The 23,212-nt window shown below is 56.5% G+C and overlaps 1 protein-coding gene across 1 annotated transcript in view; it reads left to right on the top strand.

Moving 5' to 3' along the window:
- Nucleotides 1-3,330: 3,330 nt before the first annotated feature.
- TNS3 (tensin 3) overlaps nt 3,331-23,212 on the top strand; it is a 200,746-nt gene continuing 180,864 nt past the window's right edge. Inside the window, exon 1 of the mRNA XM_059397165.1 lies at nt 3,331-3,406. The gene's annotated coding sequence lies outside the window, so the exon portion shown is untranslated. The remainder of the gene's footprint in view (nt 3,407-23,212) is intronic.

The raw sequence follows: 23,212 nt of genomic DNA, 5'->3' as shown, positions 1-23,212 counted from the left end.
CGCGAGGGGTGGGGGAGGCCACGCCCACACGCTCCTGACCCCGCCCCTTCAGGCGCCTCCAGACATCACCCCTGGGCTCAGACCTCCGGAAGGCCCTGGTCCTCTTAGGAATGGTTTTGGCTGCAGGAACAGAATGCTGGACTGTCAGGGCTTCAGGGATGGGCCCCAGAATTCCTGAGCCGGTCTGCCCTGCAGCGACTTTCTTCCCACTCTGCGTGGCGTTCGTTTTCCCGCTCTTTGCCTCCAGTCTCCTGGGCTCCTGCTCTGAGTGTTGCCTGGGGTGGGGTGGGGTGCGGGACCATCAGGAGAGAGAGCAGCCCCAGCGGCCCGCAGGATGGAGCCCAGCTGGGTTCTCTGGGCAGGCTGCTCGAAGGACAAAGCAGCCCCGTGGGACCTCGAGGTCCCTGTAATGGTCCAGATTCCTTCAATGAACACTTGCTGGCCGGGCTGCTGGGAGTTGGCCCTGAGCCATCCACCTCCTTTGGGGACGACCTCAGAGGCAAAGGGTGGCCTTCCAGCAGTGGCCCATGCCCAAGACTGACCCATGTGCTCCAGGACAGCTCCCACAGCACCGGCACCCTCTTTGCCTGCCTCCGTCTCTCCCCTGGCATACGAACCTGCTCAGATCTGTCTCAGAGCCTATGTCCATGGCCCCAGCAGGGCACAGGTGGGGAGGCCCCTGGGCCATAGCTGCAGAAGATGGTGTGTGTGCATTTTAGCAGAGATAGTACTGAGATTCCACGGGTTTAGGGAAAGCCTCTGGGGAATGGAAAAGGCGAGGTGCTGGGTTGTGCCTGTGGACTTGTGTGCCGGGGGAGAGAAGCATAGGGAGGGAAGGGGGCCATGTCCCTGTGAGCTCTGGAGGAGCACCGTACCTAAATGCACCGCACCAGCTTGTGGACCCGCTGCAGCCTCCCAGCGCCATGAGCTGGGGCCTTGCATCCCGTGTCCTGCTTCCGGCTGCCCCTTCCAGCGGCTCCCTAGAAAATGTTACTTTTCAGTGCAAGGAAAACAGAAAATTATCCACATCATTGCCCACATGCTGTCTTTGACCCAGGCGTACTGGACTGTCAGACTGTGGCCGTGGCCAAGACCATCTTCATGTCAATGACAAAGTTCCAGAAAGTTCTTTCAGAATTCCAGTGGGAAGGAACAAGAGGGGCTCTGGGCAGTGGAGACGGGGCCGAGCCCCAACCCAGACCCATGCCTGCCCTGTCTGCAGTGCCGGGGAGGGAGCGGCGGATTTGGTGTCAGCCTGCTTGACCTCAGCTAAATTGCTCTGACTTTTGTTTTCAGATTTGAGATATTTTTGGATGGGTAAGGATGGAAAAAATGTGTGTCCCTTTTTCAGATGATTGCAGCGTGCCCTGTTGTTGTTCAGGTTCTTGGAGAGTCCACGTTGTGGGCTGGGAAGTGAGAGCTCCTGGATTTGGGAAACCCGCCCCACCCTGTACCAGTCTCTGGCCAGGGGCGGGCAGGTGTGGGCAGGTGTGGGCATCTGCATTTCGGTGAATCTGGGAGCCAGCTGCTCAGGCTAAGGCAAAATGGCACGAGAACACGAGGTCCAGTGTGCCTCCTCCCTTCTCGGGGCTCTGTGGGTGGGATATATGAAGACAGACACTGTCTCAATAGGCCTCCTCATGTCCACAGTCCCAGAGGCAAGGGACAGCTAGCTGGCAAGGGACAGTGGGGTGGGGTGGGGGGAACTGATTGGCTTTGAGGGAGAGAAAGTTGAGGACAGAGATTTTAGGAGAGGCTGCCCCACAGGGGTGAGGACCCCCCACTTCCCAGCTGCGTGATCTCGGGCAAGCTTATTGGCCTTGTCCCCACACGTAGATGTCCTGGTACCTTCAGAAGTTCAAGTTCACCTAGTCGTTCAGCCAGCAGGGACCTGGACACTGTGACAAAGCCTGAGACACAGGATGGGCAGAGGTGGTCGGCTCTGGGATGTTCCAGCGAAGAGACGAGTCGGCACAGCCGGAACAGCTGGATGGGCAGAACAAGGCAGTGTGGAAGAGACCTAAGAGGAGTTTGTCGGCCTGATGGTTCTGGATCTTTGTCACATTCTCTTGCTGAACAGCTGGGTGACCTTGGTCAGGTTAGCTACAATTTCAGCTTCTTTCCCTATGGGTGATAACATCAGCCTCAGCCCCATTTAGGGGTCCGCGGGCTGCGACCTCCTCACTCCTCCCCTCTTCTGCTGAGGCTCCTTTCACGGGACCCTCTGCCGCCTGAGGATGAGAGTCACGAGTTTTGACCTCTTGAGAAATCTTGCTACCCTCTAGAGCAAGGCAGGGGTTATTGGCCTTTCCAAGAGGCGTTGCAGGGTAGGAGGGAACAGGAGTGAGGTTCAGCCTCTGCTCTCCGTGAAGAACCGAGGAAGGTCCCCGCAAGCCAGGATAGGCACGGCTGGACCCCGAGGGCCCGGGTAGTGTTGGGTGTCCAGCTCCGATCAGGGGCTGTTCTTGGTAACAGCACCTTAAGACGTGCACAGGCCTCTCCAGGTGGGATTCTAAGACAATTTGGTCCCCGAGGCGGGTACAACCCCTGGCCTTCTTCTGTAGGTTGTAGGGTGGGTGTCTTCTCACATGTGCTTTCCCTGTGCTTTCCACGCAGAGGGCTGTGCATTTTCTAAGGGCATCTTTGGAGGGTGCTGCCCATTTCCCGGATTTCACTAATGGGTAAATAGAGGCTGAGAGACTGACTGAGGGGATGTTTGTCTTGGGGGATGCTGGAATTTCTCTGCCTGAGTATCCCTCTGGACTGGGACCTGCTCTCCCGAATGCTTCTGGCCAGACAGTCCTGCTTGTTTCTCCGGGCTCATTTTAAGAAGTCATGTGACTTGTGAAGTCCTCCCCGTCGAGTCCCTCCCTTCCAGGCACTTCTTAAGCATTTTGGGCCTTGACCCCCATGGCCCCGTTGCTTTACGTCTGCAGAACCCTGCTAGAGAGTGAGCTACCCGCGGGCAGGGAGGCCTGGGTTCCCGCGGGCACAGTAGTAATTGCAGCGCGGAAGGAAGGAATGAGTGAAGGAAGGAACAACCGGTTTTGCAGGGGTCAGGACTCCAGCCTCCCCCCGCCCCCCACCTGCGGCGCGTGAACTCTCGAAGCAGGGACCCCCGGGTGGGCCACCATTTGGCGGTCCCGCGGAGCCTGGCGGGGAGGTCCCGGGGCGCAGGGGCGCACGGGGGCGCGCGGGGGCGGGTCCGCCCTGCGCCCACAGGGCTGGGCGCTGAGGCCAGGTGACCGGCGGCCGGGCGCGGCGGCGGCGATTGCCCGCTCCGCCTCGAGGGGGCCCTGCGGCGGGCGCGGCGGCGAGCCAAGAGGACGGCCCGCCCGCGCGCTGCTGCGCTGCTCGGCGCCCGGCCTGCTGCGGCCATCGCCCGCGGGACCCGCCGCTCGCCCAGGTACCGGGCCGCGCCGCCGCCCGCTTTGTTTCGGGCCGGCGCCGGCGAATGCGCGCTGGGCGCGGGGAGGGGCTCGGGGAGCGCGCGAGAGCGAGCTGGCTTGGGGTCCGGGGACGGGGCTGGCGGCGCGGATCCGGGGTCCGCGTCCGGGTCCGGCTCCGGGTCCGGGGGCGCGGCTGGAGCGGCACTGCGCGGCAGCGCCCGGAGGACTTCGCTCTCTGGGACCCGTCCCGAGACTTGCAGGGCGGAGAGCCGAGCTCGGGGCCCTCTCCCGCTCTCAGCCAGCAGGCTCCGTCCCGGTCCCCGGGCTGGGCGGGAGGCGCGGGGCGGTGTGTGTGTGTGTGGGGGGGGCTCGCTCCTTCCGAAGGAGCAGAAACCGCGCGGGGTCGCCGGAGCCCCGCGCCACCTGTGGCACGTGTCCCCCCGGCCCGCCGCCGGGTCGCTGACAAGCCGCAGGGGGGAGGGTCCCGGGGCGCGGGGGGGGAGGGTCTGCGTGCGGGTGGGCTCCGCCGGCTGACAAGGGCGCTGGGGGCTTTGCCTAAAGTGATAGGAAGATCTGTGTGTGGCGGGAAGGGACTGGATTCTTAAGACAGCGCCAGACGGTGACCCCCACTGTCCACCGTGGTTAATACCAGCGCCCCCGAACGTGGGGACAAGAGAGAGCACTGCTGAGGGTGGTCACTGCCTGCTTACGGAGAAGCGCCCACCCCGGACGGGGTCCCAGCCCTTCACACACTTGGACTTTCTGGGGGTTTTCACTCCCTGTGATATGGACGCATGGGCCTCCAAGACTTGAAACATATACTGAAAATAGCAGGGCGCGTTTTCGTTGCATTCATTGCATTAATGTTAATATTGCATTAATTATCTCATTGCCTGACGTCCGGCCTTCAGGACCCCCGTTTTGACATTCTGGTGGATTTGCTGTGGCCCATTGCTGTCTTTGAGTCTTTGAAGTGCTCCACTTCTTGGCTCTTTGAAAGAGGTTTTCATCCAGTGATTCTCCCCTCTTTAGGGCCTGCAAGGTTATATTTGCAAATCAATCAACAAGTATTAGAAAGGCCTTTCTGTGGAGAGGCCTGGAGGGGCCGAGGAGGGGCCCCCCTGGAGTCTGCAGCTGGAGGGTGGAGGGAGCAGGGCTGGGCTGCAGGGAAAGAGGGGACCTTTGTGCACCAGGAGCTGCCTGGGAACCGGCAGGAGGCCAGACTCCTGACCTCAAAGTAATAGTAACTTTACTTTGCAATCTTGCAGAGGAAGGGTGAGCTCAGAGACAAAGCATCAGGCGCACATCTCCAGCGTGTGTGCTGATGGCCTTGCCTGAGTTCATTTTGCCTCCCCACAGGGAGCTGCGATTATGGCCCCATTTTAAGGGTGTGCAAAAAGAGGCAAAGAAAAGGCTAGGTGTCTTGTCCAAGCTGATGAAATGGGTGGTGCAGCCCTGGGCTTCCTGCTGCCTGGAGGAGTGGGTGGCTATTCTCACAGCAGATTCCTCAGCCCAGCAGCAAAGCTGGCAGCGGCGGCAGATGGGCAGGTGGATGCTTCGCAAAGCTCTGGGGAGGCAGAAAGAGAAGTAGGCGCGCCAGGAACTGTGTGCTCCTGGATGCAAACTGACTATGTTTACAAAGTGTAGCATTGGCACCTAATGGTTTCAAATAGAGCCCCTTGCAAAGGGGACCCGGGGAGCTGAAGGTCACATGCTCAAATACGTCCCTGCAGCAGGATGTGGCTCCTGATGGGGGTGGGGATTAAAAAAAATGAAAAAGCCTGAGAAGAAGGCGAAAAGTCAAGAAAAGTGAGGGGAGAGAGCCCCAGAAGGGACGGTTTTGGACCCGCAGGCTGGCCCATTTTACAGATGACTACATTGTCAGGTAGGGGTCTGGATCAAACCTCTGGCTAGTGGCCCGCCTCTCCTGCTCCTTCTCTAGGATCCGCCAGGCATAAACCACCCTGATGTTGGGGAGAAGCCTCTGTTCCCTCACAATACCCTCCCCGCCCCATAAACTCCTGATGGGGGAGGCGCAGGGCAGAATCCCCCAGCCACCACCAGCACTGTTACCCTCGTGTGCCCACCACACAGTGGGGCCATGGCTCTCTTGGTAGGAGGCTTCCTTAGGGTGGCTCCCAGCCCCGGGAGAGGCCCTGTTTCATGGCTGGGCCTGAGGGTCTGCTTCTGGCAGTGGGAGCAGGGGTGAGGTGCATGCCTGCCACTCCCCACCCCCTCTGCAAGGCACACAGATCCTGGACTGCCCAAGAGCCAGCCTGTGCGCCTGGAGACCGCTGCGGTTGTCTCTGTGGATCTGGGAACAGCAGTCCTTGTGAGTGGGTTAGTTCAGCGGGTGTCTGGTGAGGTCAGAGCTGCCCTTGGTTCCTGGCAGGAAGCGACAGCGTGGGCAGCCGTCACTGTCTCTGGAAAGTCCTCTGACCTCCACACTGTTTGGCTGCTCTGGCAGATGTCTTTCTGAAACCCTCCGGGCCCAGCGGGGTGTGGGGTGTGTGTGCCACGGGTGATCTTCCCAGGCGCGCCCACATGAAGCTGGCACGGAAAGCCAAACCCGCTGCACAAAGGCATTGTTATCACAGTGCCCCCCCTCCGGAGAACGCCCACGCATTCAAGGTCGCTTCCATCAAAGTATTGCTGAGCTGGACTTGGCTTCTTTTAGGTTCCAGAAATGTTATGAATCTGTTCTACTGCGTTGAGTCCTTAGAACTAATGGCCGGGTCACTCCGCCGCGGGGTCACTGCCCCCCACAACTGTTCAGGCCAGGACCCGTTACATCTCCATGTCTGTTCCTTTCCTAGAAACGCAGGAAACATGAATCTCTGGGTTTCTGGGACTTCCTGTGGGCCCCTGCCTATGGGGACCGTGTAGGTGGGCCCTCCTGCAGGCATGTCACACTGTCCCTCTCCTTGTGCGCTTGGGGACTTCTGGGTCTGTATGTCTGGCGCTGGTGCAGCCCTGCAGGGTGTTCTGGAACCCCCCCCCCCCCCAACGGCCACCACCCCGGGGGTGGGGCTGCCTCTGCTGGATGGGAAGGAGGAGGCCAGGGAAGGCAGGACGACCGCCACCTGGGGCCAGCCTTAGAAGCCATCACAGTGCCTGCCTGTGTCACGGAGGGGATGAGGGTCATCAGCAATGACCCCCACATATTTTAAAAGAGTTATGTGAATTTAGAAAAAATAGAAGGCGGCGATCTGGAATTCATGGATTTTGTCCCAGGTGGTCTAAGTTAATGACAAATTTACGTTCAAGAAGTCTTGGTCAGTAAGCAGGAAAATTCCCTCCAGGGAAGCATTCTCTGATCAAGGAAGGGAGGAGCCCCTCGAGGCCACCAGCTCTGGGGAGAGAAGCCTTTCCAAGGCATTCCTGGGCAGGGCAGGAAGCCTGGGCGCCCCCCCTCTGCGAGTGTCCCCCTGTGCCAGGGTAGTGACCTTGTGAGCCCAAGGCTTTCTTCCGAAGGTACAGCAGTGCTTGCCGACGGGGGGGCGTTTGCCGGGCAGGATCTGATCTTCGACCAGCCTTGAGTGGCATGGGTTTTGTCCGAATTTTCCAGAATAGGGCCCTGAGACTCAGGGAGCTTGACTAGCTCGCCAGTGTCCTGGGGGTGGTGCGTCTGGGATCGGAGTCTGCCCCGCATTGGCCATTGGGGCCAGAGCCCGTGAGTGGATGGTGTGGCATGGCGCTGGGGGGCGTCTCAGATTGGAACCCAGGCCCGGCTGCAAAACTGGGACTCCTTCCCAAGACCAGGGGTCCCCATGGCTCCCCGTGAGGGGCCGGCGAGGTGTCCCCAGCTGGCAGGGCTCCCTGCGCAGCTGCTTCCTCGGACAGGGAGCCTGTGTCTCTCTCTGATTCTCTCTTCCTTCCTCCCTGGACTCTCATTGTGGCAAGGTTGGGGGGGGGGCTCCTGCCTTCCTCTTCCTCTGCTCTGGAGAGATGATGACCCTCCCCGTACCCGTCGCAGCTCTGGCTTTGTTCTTCAGCTTTAAGGGACGTCTGTCTGTGGGACCCTGTTCCAGCTCCCGAGCAGGGAGCAGCTGGTGCCCTCGGAGCCGGGCTGTGCCCGCGGGCATCCTCCACGCTGCGCCCGAGGGCACCGTCCCGGCGGCTGAGGGTCTCAGCGACCCTCGCTGTGCCCAGAGGTAGCAGCCGGTGTGCCCCAGTGGCATTTCAGTGCAGACTTTCTGAAACTGGCCGCCAGTGGTGAAACCACTCCCTGAGGTTTGGAAGACCCGAGCAGAGCAGCTCTGAGCCAGGGCAGCAGGCAAGAGCTCGAGGGGTGCGGCCCAGGGGCCTGTGCTGGCCTGTGGCTGCTTTGCTCTTTGCAGGAGAGGCTGGCCGGAGTCCGGACCACGCTCCCACCACGGCCCACAGCAGCAGTGCCATGCCACTCATCTGGAGCTGGGGGGGGGGGGGATCTTGTGGAGGGGTTGGCCCACATCTGGCCATCGATCGAGGCACCCTGGGGCCCGGCCAGGCCATTAGCTGGGCGTCTGCCTTCTGTGCACATTACTCCTGGAGCTGGGGCCGGAGCTGGGGCCGGAGCTGGGGCCGGAGCTGGGGCCGCAGCACAGGCTCCGGGAACAAAAGGGCTCCATTGACTCGGTCCTGGCCGTCCTCCCTCCTAATTCATCACCTCTCAGGGCTTTCCTGAGGCTCCCTCCCTCCTACTGGTGATTTTGGACGCAGATCAAAGGCGGGGTTCAGGCAGTGTGCTGGGGGAAAGAGTGGGTTCTGCCGGCCACAGGCTTCGGGTAAAGACGCCCTCTGTCGCCATGAGTGTCCTTGGGGTGTCCCCACCTGCAGCCTGGGGCCTCGATGCCCCTCGCGGGACTCACACTGGCAGGTCCCACGGGCTGTCCCTTGCTGGCCACTGCTGACTCTGGTCCCACTGAATGTCCCTAGCTCCAGCAGCTCCTGCTGGAACGGCACTTCCTCATTCCTGGACGCGCTATCTGATCCCGCGGGGGGTGGGGGGGGGGGGCCGTGGGGAACCGGGGGGGGGGGGGGGGGGGGGGGCGGCAGTCCTGTGATAACCGGAGGAGGCGGTGGGGCACCTTCATCCTGAGGATCTCGACAGGTGTGTTTCCAGTTCACCGCTAGAAGATCTGAAGTGCCCTGTGGGCGGTGGACGGTGGGCGGGGGTAGGGGGCGATCTGTGCTTGTCTCCACTGGGGGGAGCTGAGTGAGGCCCTTGGCCTGCGGGGGGAGGGGGACCCTTGTCATCTATGCTACTGGGGGTAGGAGAAGCTTCCTGGGTAATGGAGGTCTGAGCTGCTTAAGCTGATTTTTGAGTCTTTTCCTACAAAACCATTTTCCCGGGCTCTCCCCTGGCTGTGGACTTGGAGAACCGTCCTTCCGACAGCACCGCCCCGTAGGCAGTGTTTCTTGGCTCGCTCAGCGCCCATACTGGCTGCGCTGTTTGAGTTGACGGCACCCCGATCCCGCGTATCACCCTGGGCCCCGCATTTCAGCATCAACGCTGCAGTGACAATGCATCCCCACCTGTAACCGCCTCTGCGTACTCGGGGGTCGGGGGTCGACGGCAGTAGGCGCCCTGCACGTGGAGATGCAGGAGTGGACAGGACATCTGTCTGTGCTCCGGCTGCGCACCCCCTGCATATACCCGTGTGCAGACGTTCTTGAGCAGGACCCCCTGGCTGGTCTTGTGCTTGGAAGGACTTCCAAGCCTGGTGCAGAGGTCAAAGAACACAAACTTTTTTTTTTTTTTTTTTGGTGGTAAAATGCATAGAACAGCGCCTCCCATTTTAACATTCTCAAGTGGAGGGGTCAGTGGTACTGAGCACATTCGTGTCGTGCTGGCAACGCCCCTGTCCATCCCTGGATCCCTTTTCGTCTTGTGAAAGGAAACGTCTGTCCCCAGGAAACACTCCCCTCCCCTGCCCCCAGCACCCCGATTCTCTGGCCCAGTGAGTGTGGGCCCCCCGAAGGGTCACACAGTCTTTGTCCTTTTCGTGACTGCCTTATTCCTCTCACATCCCCCGGCGCATCCATTCTGTGGCGGGTGTCAGAAGCCCCTCCCATTCGAAGGCTGCATACCATTCCACTGCATGGACAGACCGTGATTTGTGCGTCCGTTGGTGGACACGCGTGCCGCTCCTGCAGTTTGGTGGCAACAAGGGTGCATGGAGATCTGTTCTGACCCCTGCTTTCCCCCCTTTTGGGAGTACACCCAGGAGGGGACATAGGCTTTTGGAAGGCTCCCCATATACTGCAGTGCAGAAACCCGTGTTCTCACTGGGGTCTCCCCGTGTCCACCCGGTATCTTGGAATGCCGCGTGCACAGGCTGAAAACCAGGCCTGCAGGCAAAGGAAGAGGGAGGCTTCTTACTGAGCTATTTTGACAGATCGTGTAAACTCTGTGATTAATGGAATGAGAAAGCAGGAAGAATGTCTTTCATTTTAAAAAAAAATAGAGCCTTCAGGGTTGTTTGGTTTTATTTTCAATTAAAAGGGTCTGATTTTGTTTCTGGAGAATGGTTTTAATTTGGATAAATAGTTCAGTCTGGGGACTGCGTGCCAGAGCCTAGGGTCTCTGAGCGCTGTTACCCAGCGCTCCCTCCGCGGCTTTTTGGAGGGAACGCGGACCTGAGCCTTGCGCTGGCCTGGCCTCCGTCTGGCGGCAACGAGCGTCCAGTGCTGGGGAAGGGGTTGGGGGGACAGCCCTCCTGACCCGGCCGCACAACCAATGGGAGCGAGGGGCCCCAGCCCAGTGGTCGCTGGTTAATTTTTATCCTCCAAGAACGTGTTCGGAGGCTCATGTCAAGAATGCCAGCAAGCAGCCCTCGTCCCTTCCCCGCCGGGCAGTTGGACCAGACTTACCAGCATCTTTTCCAACGCAGGCCTTTGCAGCATTGGTCAGGTTTGGAGGATGCGGAGGGGGAGACATTCCTAAAGGCTGCAGGTGACTCCGATGGGAGAAGCTTCCCCGAGGCCACGCAGGATTCTGACCTCGGCACGGGCCCTCTAAAGGCTGGGTTTGTGCACCTTCTTTCAGAGGGGCTTGAAGTTGGATCTCAGAGTCGGACTCCAATCCTGGGCATTCTGGGGAAGGAGCCCTGTGGGTAGGGACTGCGGGCAGGAACCACCTGGAGTGTCCCTGAGGAAGGGAAGGGGTTGAGGAGGGCAGAGGGGATGAGAAGGCACAGATGCTACATCCACTTGTTAAAACTAGGACAGGTGTCAAAGCCTTCACTCTTCATGCTGTTTAACCTGTGGGGGGGGGAGGTCTGCGGCCGGTGCCAGGACCTCCCGGGGCCTGTGGGAGCTCTAGGGTGGATGGGGAGCTGCCCCAGAATGTCCCCGAGCCAGTGCAGCCGCACAGGAGGGAGGGTGGGCGAGGTGGCTGGGGACTGTGCACCTGGCAGGGATTGGGCCTTCTGCATGGTGGGGGGGACCCTCAGCATGCAGGAGAGCCTATAGGCCAAGCAGTTGTGCATAGGACCTGGGCCTGCGTCCCGGGCTGCCGTGCTGGCAGGTGGAGAGGCAGCTGGAGGCACACAGGCCCCTGACAGAGGGCACTTCTCAGCAGAACCCATAGGAAAGTCTCTGGGTTGGGGGACCGGGAGGAGCTGTGGGGAAGGGGGCCCCAGGACCAGGGTCCTGGCCCGCTACTGGACAGGCATGTCCGGGACCAGTGCCCTAAGGGACGGTCTGATGCGTGGCCTCATCCTTTGGGCGCCCTGCATGTTTGGGACTGTGTGGGCAGACATTGGTAGTGCCCAAGCCCTGTTTTCTGGAGCAGCCCTAGTGGCTCCCTGTGTGCCCCCCAGAGCCCCTCCTGGTGTCCTGCCTGCCAGGCTGCGATTTTAACCGGAGGAGATGTTAGCATGAGATTGGGGCACAGACAGAGTCCTTCTCCCTTGTCCTCACCCCTCCCCACCCCACATACATAGGAAGGCCCAAGGTAGAGGCCACCTAGAAGGGCACAGTTCGCTTTCACAGCAGGTCAGCTGTTGCTGACACCCCCCCTGCCCCGTGCTGTCCCGGGACTACTGTTTGCACCCCTGCCCGTGCATCCGCCTCCTCCTCCCCTGCAGGTGCAAGCCGGCTCCTGGCCACCCTGGGGGCCAGTTTGTCAGAACTTCCTCTGGGGACAATGAGCATGTCTGGCAGCAGCCGCAGCTCCTCCTCTGGGCAGGGGGTGGGGGATGAGGGGTGGTCTGCAGGCCCTTCTGAATCTGCATACACCCCACTGGGAGGTATGTGCGGTCTGCCTGCGGTGCCCAGGCGGGGCCATCCTCCTGGCCCAGGGTCCTTGGGGCAGAGCCCACTGCTTTTGCACACGCTGGTTTGGCTCTTGTGTCTGTACTGGTCCCTGGCTCAGCACATGTGGGGGGCACATCTGGGAACGGCAGGGTGGGGGGCGCTGGAGCTTTGCTCTGGCTGGCTGCAGCCCCCTGAGGCTCTGGGACCAGTGTTTTTGGTCATTGTCTGGCTGGGACCTGCGGGGCTGAGCTCAGCTCTGTAGCCCAGAGACAGGCCCAGCTTCCGGGGTTAGGTGCCAAGCTGGGTTTGTGTCACCGGACGGTTGGACGTCAGAGACTTTGGCCAAGGGTGGGCTTTCTTGTTTGCTCTGCACTGGCTTCAGGGCTGCCTGCCTGCCTTCTGTTTGCTGAGCCCGGTGTTTCTGCTGTGTTCGGTTGGTGCCTAGCCCATGGGCTTTGAGGACTTCCTCACGTCCCTGTCCTGTGCTGAGCACAGAGGAGGCCCTGGCTGGACACTACTGGTGTTTACTTGGCGGCAGAATAGGAGCCGGCCTGCTATTGCGGACCGTCCCGGGGCTGCTCTGTGGGGTTGCTGATCACTCAGGGGTTGGGGGCACTGAGGACGCTCCCTGATTACCGTGTGGGCAGGGGGTCTCCTGGGGACTTGCGGTCATTTCCTTCTTTGTTATTCTCCAGCTACTTTAGCTTTGGGAGGAGCCTCCCCAACTTTCTCTCCAGCTCAGCCCCTACCGCCACCACACACAGCTGGGAAGGGGCTGGGCCGAGGACCGCCCCCCCCATAGCCTCTGTGCCCTTCCTGTGCGCTCCGGGGTCAGCAGTCTCTCTGCTCAAATCTGAGCTCTTCCAAGGACAAGAACCAAGGCTGCTGCTTTCATCTCTGTAAGATAAGAGCTTTCAGGCGTGGCTGGGTGCCCTTGGGCTGGTCGCTTGGTCCCCGAGCCGCTGGGCTGCCCCTGTATCTATAGCCCATCCCACGTGTGTCACAAACCGAGGGCATGCTTCCACGCCCACACGGGAATGTTCTAGAAGCTGGTTCCTCACTGGGAGAGAGGGATGTACCCGCACGTTTCCTCAAGGTTTCAGGAAGTTTTCCAGGCCCACCACTTCCTTTTTTCTGGAAGGTTCTCTCTGCAGTTCATTCCACTAACGTTCAGGCAAGGCCGTTGATGCTACTCTGACAGACTGGAGAATCTAGCCTACTGTTAGTTTCTTGGAAAAGAGCCACATTTCAAGTTGTCCTGTTATTGGAAGTTGCCAGTCAGGCCCCACTAGGAACCCACGCAGACTCCCCAATGAGGGCGGCAAACACTGTCCTCTGCTCAGAGCACAAAAGAATGTTCTTTCTGGATAGAGCGAGTGTTGGGGTTTCCTTGTAGCTCACACTGTAGAGAGAGCAAGAATTATTTCCTTTGTCTTCTGCTCAAAATGTGTCCACTGTCGATGCAGACTCACCAGCATGTGTAATCTCTTGTCTAATATTTAAACGAGGGTTTTGTTCTTAGAAAAGTGCTGGGCATCCAGCAACCCCCGTGGGGACAAGAGCCACCCGCCCCGATTACTGGCTTTTCTGTCCTGCTGATCCAAGGTCACATTCACTAAGTCTTTCTTTGGGATTGAGCGCATTAAAAAAATTAATTAAAAAAACAAAAAACAAAAAGACAGAAACCCAAGCTGACCAGATTCTGGAGAGGTGTTTGCATCCGTGGTGTGGTCGGCGTGAGGCCAGATCCCTGCAGCCTGCTGCTGGGAGGAGGAACGGACAGCTGTGCTTGGAGGCTGGCCGTACTTGAGGGCCACGCGCGCTCTGCCCGCCGCTGGCCCGTCGACCTGTCTCTAAACGGGCAGCAGCCTTCCGGAGGGCCCCGGTGTGCCTCCACCTTCTGCTTCTGTTTCACTCCCTCGTTCACGCTTTCTGGCACCTGACATTGACCAAGTGCCGGCCCGTCCCAGGGGCTCTTGACCGTCACCACGTGCTGCGGCAAGGGGGCAGCGGGGTCCCCTGGCTTGCTGGCCAGGGTGGCCTGGACATGGCAGGCCCGGGGTCTGCCCCTCCGTGGTGATGAGTTCCTTGGAGCCCCCGCTGCTGCCTCTGCCCTGCCGGTCTCCCCTTCCCGGCAGGTCCCAAGAGGTAGTCCCAGGCCACCGAGTCCCAGTGCATGCAGAGACCCCTGGGGATGGACAGCAGCAGGCGGCGGGGGCCAGACCGTGGGGGGAGCTCACAGCTTCTCCTGCTCTTCCGGCCGCAATGGACCGAGGTGTTCTCGAAGGCCCGCAGGTGTTGATACAAGAGTGAAGTCTCCTGCGCGGCTGGCCAGCGGGGTCGGAGGGAGCAAGTCCTCCCTGTGCCTGCCCCTGCGGATTTGGGGCTCACCTCAGTCACATGCACCCTATTCGTTCCACTAGGACCTCTGTGTCCCTGGCACTGGAGGCCCCGCCCCAGGCCTCTTTCTCTGTGTTGACTTAGTTCTTTTCCTTACAGAGCGCAGTTGGCATACGACATTGTGTCCGCATACAGGTTACGAAGAGAACAACACTGCAAATCTAGGTACTGTGTCGCCTAACAAAGTGGTCACATGCTATTAACTGTACCCTAGACTTGTATGGTATCCCAGTGTCTTTTTTTTTTCTTAAATAACTACACATTTGTACCTTTTAATCCCCTTCCGCACCCCACCCCCCTTGTTTCTGGCAACTGCCAGATTGTTCTCTATATGTCTGCTTATCATTTTATTTTTTTTTAATTCCACATGTAATGGGGGCCCCTGAGTGGCTCAGTCAGTAAAGCGACTGCCTTCGGCTCAGGTCATGACCCTGGAGTCCTGGGATCAAGTCACGCATCGTGCTCCCTGCTCAGCGGGCAGTCTGCTTCTCCCCCTGGCCCTCCACTTCTTGTGCTTTCTCTCTCTCAAATAAATCAATAAAATCTTAAAAAAAAAATTCCACATGTAAGATAAATCATACAGTATTTGTTTTTTTTTGAATGACTTATTTCTCTTACCGTATCACCTTCTAGGTCCTTCTGTGTCATTACAAATGGGAAGATCTCATTCTTTTTTGATGGCTGAGTAATATTCTGTGCGCATATGTTCCACACCTTCTTTATCCGTTCACCTGTCAGTGGGCTTTTAGGTTGCCTCCGTAGCCTGGCGATCCTAAATAATATTGCAACAACATAGAGGTGCATGTATCTTTTCAAATTCGTATTTTTGTTTTTTGGGGGGGAAATACCCAATAGCTGAACTGTTGGATTGTATGGTATTTCTATTCTTAATTTTTTGAGGACCCTCCACACTGTTTTCCACCATGGCTGCCCCCGTTTGCACTCCCACCGACAGTGTAACGGGGTTCCCCCCTTCTCCACATCCTTCTGACACCTGTTGTTTCTTGTCCTTTCCATTTTAGCCATTCTCACAGGCATGAGGTGATACTTCATTGTGGTTTGCATTTGCATCTCTCTGGTGATGAGTGACGTGGGGCGTTGTTTCATGTGTCTGCCAGCCATTTGGATGTCTTCTTTGGAAAAATGTCTATTGGGCTCCACTGCCCCTTTTTAATTAGATTATTTGTTTCTTTTGTGTTGAGTTGTGTAAGTTCTTTCTATGGTTTGGATACTAACACTCTATCGGACATACCACATGCAGATAACTTCTTTCGTCCCCTCGGCTGCCTTTCATTTTGGTGATGGCTTCCTTCGCTGTGGGGGAGATGTTTAGTCTGATGCGATCCTGTCTGTTTATTTTGGCTTTGTTGCCCTTGCCTCGGGAGACTGGTCTGACCCGTACTGCTAAGACCAGCGTAAAGAACTTCCTCTTCTAGGCACCTTATGGTTTCAGGTCTTACTCTCAGGTCTTTAATCCATTATGCATGTATTTGTACAGATGGTGTAAGAAAGCGGTCCTGTTTCCTTCTTCCGCACGTGGATGTCCAGTTTCCCAATATCATTTGTTGAAGGGACATGTCCCCATTGCATATTCTGTCCTGGCTTTGTCACAGATTCCTTGACCCTATAGTTTTGGGTTTATTTCTGGGGTCTCTTTTCTCTCCTGTCAAACCATGTGTCTGTTTTTGCCCCAGTCCTCTACTGTCCTAAGGATCACAGCTTTGTAGCTATTACTGTAGCTCTGTGCACTTTGAAATCAAGGATGTTGATGCCTCCAGCTTTGTTCTTTCGCAAGATTGCTTTGGCTATTAAGGGACTTTGTGGTTCGAAACACATTTTAGGATTTTTTGTTCTTCTATCTGGGAAAAATGTTGTTGGAATTTTGATAGGAATTGCACTGAATTTGTAGATTGCTTTGGGGAGTTTGGACATTTTAGCAATATTAATTCTTCCAATCCATCAACATGAAATATCTTTCTATTTATGTGTGCCGTCTTCAATTTCTTTCATCAATGTCTTAACAGTTTTCAGTGTACAGAACTTTCACCTCCTCGGTCATTGTAATTCCTTGGTATTGTACATGGAATTATTTTCTTAATTTCTCTTTTTGATAACTTGTTCTTCGTGTATAGAAACGCAACTGATCTCCGTATGTTAATTTTGTGTCGTGCGACCCTACTGAATTCATTCATTTGATCTGACAATTTTTTGGTTGGGTCTTCAGGGTGTTTTGTTTGTTTGTTTGTTCAGTTTTGTTTTGTTTTATTTAAGGATTTTTATTTATTTATTTATTCGACAGACAGAGATCACAAGTAGACAGAGAGGCAGGTGGTGGGAGTGGGGGGAAGCAGGCTCTCTGCTCAGCCCCAATGTGGTGCTCCATCCCAGGACCCTGAGATCATGACCTGATCCAAAGGCAGAGGCTTAACCCACTGAGCCACCCAGCTGCCCCAGGGATTTTGATGTTTAGTATTGTGTCCTCTACAAATAGTGACAGTTTTACTTTTTTTCCAATTTGGATGCCTTTTATTTCTTTTTCTTATGTAATTGCCATGTCTAGGACATGTAAAATTATGTTGAATAAAAGTGGTGAGAGTGGACATCCTGTTTTGTTTCTGGTCTTAGAGGAAAAGCTCTTAACTTCTCACCGTTAGGGGTGATGTTGGCTGTGATCCTCTTGACACGGCTTTTGGTGTGTGGAGGAGTGTTCCTTCTGTTCCCATCTCGTCGAGAGTTTTTATCACGAATGGATATTGAGTTTTGTGAAATGCCTTTTCTGCATCTATTGGGATGATCACACGATATTTACCCCTCATGTTGTTGTTGTTGTTTTAAGATTTATTTATTTTTTGAGAGACAGTGAGTTCCTGTTCATGACCAGGGTTGGGGGGAAGGGGCAGAGGGAGAGGGGAGAAACAGACTCCCTGCTGAGTGTGAAGCCCAACACGGGGGTTCGATCTCAGGACCCTGAGATCATGACCTGAGGTGAAATCAACAAGAGTCAGACACTCAACCAGCTGAGCCCCCCAGGTGCTGGGTATCCTTTGTAATGTTGATGTGGCTTATCACATGGGCCAATTTGCAGATTGGCATCCACAGAATAAATCTCACTCAATCACAGTGAATGATCTTTTTTTTTTTTTTAAGATTTTCTTTATTTATTTGACAGACAGAGATCACAAGTAGACAGAGAAGCAGGCAGAGAGAGAGGGGGAAGCAGGCTCCCCACTGAGCCGAGCTGAAGGCAGAGGCTTTAACCCACTGCGCCACCCAGGCGCCCCGGTGATGATCCTTTTAATGTATTGTTTAATTTGGTTTGCTCGTATTTTTTTGAGGATTTTTGTGTCTTTGTTCAGGGTGATGAATCCATCATTTTTCTTTTTTGTGTCTTTGTCTGGTTTTGATATCAGGGTCATTCTGGCCTCATAGACTCGATTTGGAAGTATTCTTTTCTCTTCTATTTTTTGGAATACTTTGAGAAGGGTGGGTACTAATTCTTCTTTAAATGCCTGGTAGACGTCACCTGTGAAGCTGTCTCATCCTGGACTTTTATTCTTTGGAATCTTTGCAATTGCTGACTCAATCTCATTACCTGTAACCAGTGTGTTTGGATTTTCTCTTTCTCCATGATTCAGTCTGAGAAGACTGTGTGCTCTAGGAGTTTGTCCATTTCTTCTGGGTTTTCCAGTTGTTGGTGTGTAGTTGTATGTAGTAATGTTTTCTGATCCTTTGTATTTCTGTCAGCGAGCACACACGCAGACAGAGTGGCAGGCAGAGGCAGACAGAGAAGCAGGCTCCCGCTGAGCAAGGAGCCTGATGTGGGACTCGATCCCAGGATGCTGGGATCACAACCTGAGCCGAAGGCAGCGGCTTAACCAACTGAGCCACCCAGGCATCCCTGATCCTTTGTATTTCTGGGTGTCTCTTCTTTCATTTCTGTTTTTATATATTTGGGCCCTCCCTTTTTTTCTTGATGAGTCTGGCTAGAGGTTTATTGATATCATTTATACTTTCAGAGAAGCAGCTGTTAGTTTCATTGATCTAATTTTTTTAGTCTTAGTTTCATTTATGTTTGCTCTCATCTATTTTTAAAGATTTTATCTATTTGTTTGACAGACAGAGAACACAAGCAGGCAGAGAGGCAGGCAGAGAGAGAGTGGGAAGCAGACTCCCCACTGAGCAGAGAGCCCGATATGGGACTCGATCCCAGGACCCTGAGATCATGACCTGAGCTGAAAGCAGATGCTTAACCCACTGAGCCACCAGGAGCCCCTCCGCTCTCATCTTTATTATTTCTTCTCTTCTACTAACTTAGTGTTTTGTTTGTTTTGTGTGTGTGTGTGTGTGTGTGTGTGTGTGTGTATGTAAAGTTAGATTATCTGGGAGTTTTCCTGTTTCTTAAAGTTGGCTGTATTGCTATGAACTTTCCTCTTAGAACTGCTTTTGCTGTGTCCCGTAGATTTTGGACTGTCATGTTTCCAATTTTGTTTGTCTGGAGTGGGTACTGTCTGGACGGGGTGGGGTTCTGTGTGCCCTTCCCTAAGGCCATCTTGGCAGATCTGCTGGAGCTGGTGTGGGTGTAGTCCTTGGGATACTGGGGTGCACTGTGCTGGGGCTGTCTTGGTGGGACAGTTGAAGCTGGAGTGTGTGTGGACCAGGGCTCCCATTATGGATGTTACCTTGGTGGGTTGGCTGGACCTGGAGCACATGGAGGTTGAGTGTGTGCTGAGGCAAGCTGTGCCAAGGGTCCTAGGACAAACCACTGCCTTGGTGGGACGGCTGGAGCCTGTGTGGGCTAGGGGCCTGGGCTTGCTGGGGTGTCCTAGCAGGGGTGGCAGAGTGCTTGGACCCTGCTTGCATCTGTACTAAAGGTCAAGGGGGACATCAAACATGGTCCTGGGTGGTGGTGCCTCCAACCTTGGAGAGAGTTTCTGCATTCCTCTGTTCGGCCAAGGCTCCAGAGTACGGAAGTGGGTTTCTTCCCCCGACAGCCTGTTGCCCTTCAAGCTGGATTTCTTCCTGTGTCCCAGGGCAGGGGGTGTACTCTGGGTCCCCTCGTCCCCATGTCTCCATGCTGCTCTCTCTGTGCTCCCTCTGTTCACACGGTCCTCAGTTCCTCTTCAGGAGGAACTGTTCCGTGTGCCAGTGTAATATAGTGTGTCTGGGGAGGAAGTGAGTTCAGGGTCTCCCACAGTGCCTCTGTGCCCCAGGGACTCCCCCTAGCCCCCAGAATTATAACTTATTTTCATAATTTCATACCCTGCTGAGCTCCCAAAAGGATTTGAAAAGGATGCAGAAATACATAGAGCAAGAGTAAATATTATTTTTTAAAAAAGGCATGGACCAAGAGAAACTACAGATCTGATAAAACCGTGGAGCCCATGGAAGGCCGGCATCTGCTGGGTTTGCCACAAAGCCCTGGTGATCTAGTGACTTGGCCAAGAGCCTCCTGGAAGCAGCCCAGTGAAGGAAACAGTCATCTTCAATAGCTTCGTGTCCTCGGAATACAACTAACTCAGTTATGAGAAACAGCACTAACAGAAACAAGTACTTTACTCCAGAGCGCAGAGACTTTTCAGAGATGGGATCCTGAGGGAGATGCCTCTGGGTTGGGGGGGGGCGCTTGGCCACACCGTCCGTGCACCTGACACAGAAGACACGTGGAGCACACGGTCTCTAACACCCTCCACGGCGGCCACGGGCACTGGGACAAAAATGAAGTCTGTAGGAGGGAGCTCCCAAGGGATCCAAGTGTCCATGTTGTTACCCTCGGACTCAGGCTTCGCTGGGTCACGAAGGTGGCCACATCCGTAGCATTCCTTCCATGCCCTCTGAGTGGAGTCTGCCCATGATGACTTCCCTGGGGCGCCGTGGGGCCACACTGCTGCAATTTGACAGAAATGGGCTCCTATGCTGCTGCCTGATGAGTCCTCAGGGATTCCCTCTGACTCTGAACCTAGGGCAGGAGCCTCCTGTCCCACAAGCAGAGCCTGGCCACTTGCATGGCTTGTGGTGGGTGGCCAGGGGAGACAACGTCTAGTGTTTTGTGGATAAAAACTCACTTACATTTAAAAGTTGAAGCATGTGGAAATACATATAGCAGGGTTAAGTTTTTGTTTTTGTTTTTTTTAATGCATGACCAAGAGCCATGGTTTGGGCAAAAGACTCCATTTCCCTTTCATTTGAAAATTCAGTGGCCGAGTTGAGTGGTGCTGACGGCACAGGACCCTGAACACCACACGAGGAAAGGCGAACTCTCTCCCTGACGGTTTTCCGATCTGTTGCGTGGCAAAATGATAACCTTTGGCTTACCGGGTGAGATAACACGCGTCAGTGCAGTGAGTGTCCCCCGTGTCTTTGAGATGCAGCTGCTGGGTCACGTGTGCTTTACGTGGTGTGTCCAGCAGACAAGCCGGGTCCACAGGTGTCCCGTGTGCTGACATGAGGCTGATGCGGCCACTGCTCCTCGGGGTTGTGTGCCTTGCCTCCGATGGCCGGTTCTGTCCTGTGCCCGGGCTCAGGTGTGGCCTTTGTCCCACGTGAGGGCAGGAGGCAGAGTCATGTCCCCAAGCTCTGTGACCTTCAGGACCTGTGGTGTCCTGCACACGTGAAACATTGGTTCTCAGCTTCCCATCACTTTGCTGCTGGGAGGCCGACTGGGGGCATCCTTGGGAATCTTGGAGGTGGGGGGCCCTGCTGTTCCAGGCAGTACCCCTCTGTGGCCGGTGAAGCTTTAACATGGAGTGGACAGTGGTGTCTTCCGTGAGTCACATTTGCCATATTCCTCTGTGTTGATTTGGGAGGCCGGTCACGGGGAGAGAGGCAATTATCCTCTGCTGGTCCCCGACACGGATCAACAGGACTTTCCTGAGGGGATGGACTTCCCGAGCACCCCTGACGCTGGAGCTCCCCTGCGTGGGGCCCCCTCGGGAGACACAGGCTGACCCTCCAGCCCCACAGCGTTGGCCCTGGCCACAGAGCTGACCCCCAGTGTCCTCGTGGCGGTGGTGTCGTGTTTTGGTGAAGTCACACGGGAGGTGAGCCCATAGCCCCCAGGAGCGGACATGGAGGTCAGAGGTTAGGGGTTGGCTCGGGGCGGGGGACAGTTGTGGCTGAGTGGGGACTGGGTTTGGGGTGCTGAGCTGGTACATCTGGGGGGCAGACTGGATAGAGGCTGGGGCTGTGGGGCCCCATTAGGGAAGTGGCGGGAGCTGGAGGGAAGGCTGCAGTGGGAATGGAACGCTCAGGCGCTCCCTGGGTGGTCCCTGGAAAGAGCATCCTGCCAGGAGGTGTGATAGGAGCCTGTGTGGTTGGGACAGTCGAGTCTCGGAAGCGGAGTTCTCAGATGCAGAGCTCTAGACTTGATGCCGCCGGTGCAGCAAGGGGACGGGGTCCAGACCCGGGGTCCTGCCGGGGGCCGGGTGTGTGTGGACGGCCACCGTCACAGGTTTGTGGCTTCATTGGATGGCCAGGGCACACCCTAACATGGGGTCAGGGTCAGCCACCAAGTCTGCCTCCTTCGAGTCCTGTCTGCCCTTGTTGTCCACCCGAGCCTCAGTTTCCCCCAGTGTACAACAGGGCGACTGTCCCCGTGCCAGTTGTGTTTACTAGCATGGAGCATCGGGACGTCCCCTGAGCTATGGTAACGGGGCTTTCTGAGTGGGAGCTCTGCACACCTGAGGGTGAGTGTGGTCCTTGTTTGCGTTAGGGCTTGCTTCCTTGAAAAAAGTACTTATTATGAAAATTCTGGAACATTCCTCAGAGCAGAAGGAATGTAGCCTTGGAACGACCGTGTGGAATTTCACCTCTCCAGGTGTGCACTCCTTGCGTGGCTCTGTCCAGCTCTGTCCACCCCGGTGCCTTCTTGTGGATCGCAGAGCTAGTGTCCCCTCCCTCCTACCCCCTCCCCCACCGGCACAGACGCTGGGCTCCCACCCGAATGGTGACAGCTCTTCTCTGGTGTCTCCTCCCCGTGGCTGCGCTGTGTCTGGAGCTCCTCGCAGGTGTGTTAGGATCCGGGTCGTAGCAGGGCCCCAGCGCACCAGCCTCCGGTCCTGCATCCTTCCACTGGCAGCTAAGGACGAGAGAGTAGAGAGCCTGGCATGGAGGCAGAGGGGCAGAGGGGGCCTGGGTGGGGAGCAGCCTCCGAGCCCTGGTGTGTGCAGGGGATGGAGAAGTCAGGCCCAGGAGAGAGGCCACCTCCCTGTCCTTTCCCTGTGCCGAGTGGCACTGGATGGGGTGATTCTGTCCCAACTCCTGCAGCGAGGAAACAGGAGCCCCTTGAAATTTGCAAGCAGGTGAGGGCTGGGATGGCAGGAGCCCCGCCTCCAGAGGGGGCAGGATGAAAGCCCAGGTGCCCTTTCCCTGCTTCCCCACCCCTGCACCCCGCCTCTCCGCAGGGGGAGGGGAGCTCTGTCGCTCTGAGCTTTCAAGTGGGAGCTCATGGAATTTTCTGGGGAAGCTGGGGGTACCCAGAGTCTGGCAGCGCCTGGGGCCGAGGGTGTGGATCCTGCCCTCAGCCTGGAAGGAGCCCAGCCCAGGAGCTTTGCTGGTTGCTGCAGGCTATGAAAAGTGTAGAAAACCAGTGGCAGGGGAGCCCAGGCCTCCTTCCTGGCTGAGACTGCGGGGAGCTGGCCCAGAGCCGCTTTGATCACGGGTGCTCGGGGCCTGCTACAGCTTGCCCTACATCGTCCATCGCCTTTCATGTCGGAACACTGGTTGCCCCGAGGATGTGAGGGCTTCTCCCATCTTGTCTGTAGGAAGCATGGCCCCCTCCGCAGGGGGAGGGAGGCATTCTGGGGCCTCATTCATGTGGACGGGAGTGGGCCAGAGGCAGGCAGACAGACGGACAGAGGAGATGTGCTAAGGGTCTAGCCTGCTCTCTGTCCTCCTCCTACCCGGACCTCCTGAAAAATAGGGTGGCCTTCCAGGTGCTGGGTTTCTCTGGAAAATTCTATGACTTGGCCTTCTGAACACTGGAAGCATCGCTAGGTGCGTGCTCGACCGCATCCCGGGTGGAAGCATTCTTTGCCTGAGGCTTCGCCCCAGGATTTTCCTGGCATCCCTACTGGCTCCTTCTGAAAGCTAGTGGCTGCCCCAGTTGTGGGATGGCTCAAAGGCGGGGCGGGGGGGCGCGGCTTCTGTACATTTCCAGATGCCCTTGACCTGCCCGGCTGCTGGTG

This window comes from Mustela nigripes, chromosome 4, assembly GCF_022355385.1.
Source record: "Mustela nigripes isolate SB6536 chromosome 4, MUSNIG.SB6536, whole genome shotgun sequence".
In the NCBI taxonomy this organism is placed as follows: Eukaryota; Metazoa; Chordata; class Mammalia; order Carnivora; family Mustelidae; genus Mustela; species Mustela nigripes.
Note: the sequence above shows the minus strand (reverse complement) of the source record. Positions and strands in the feature narration are given on the sequence as shown.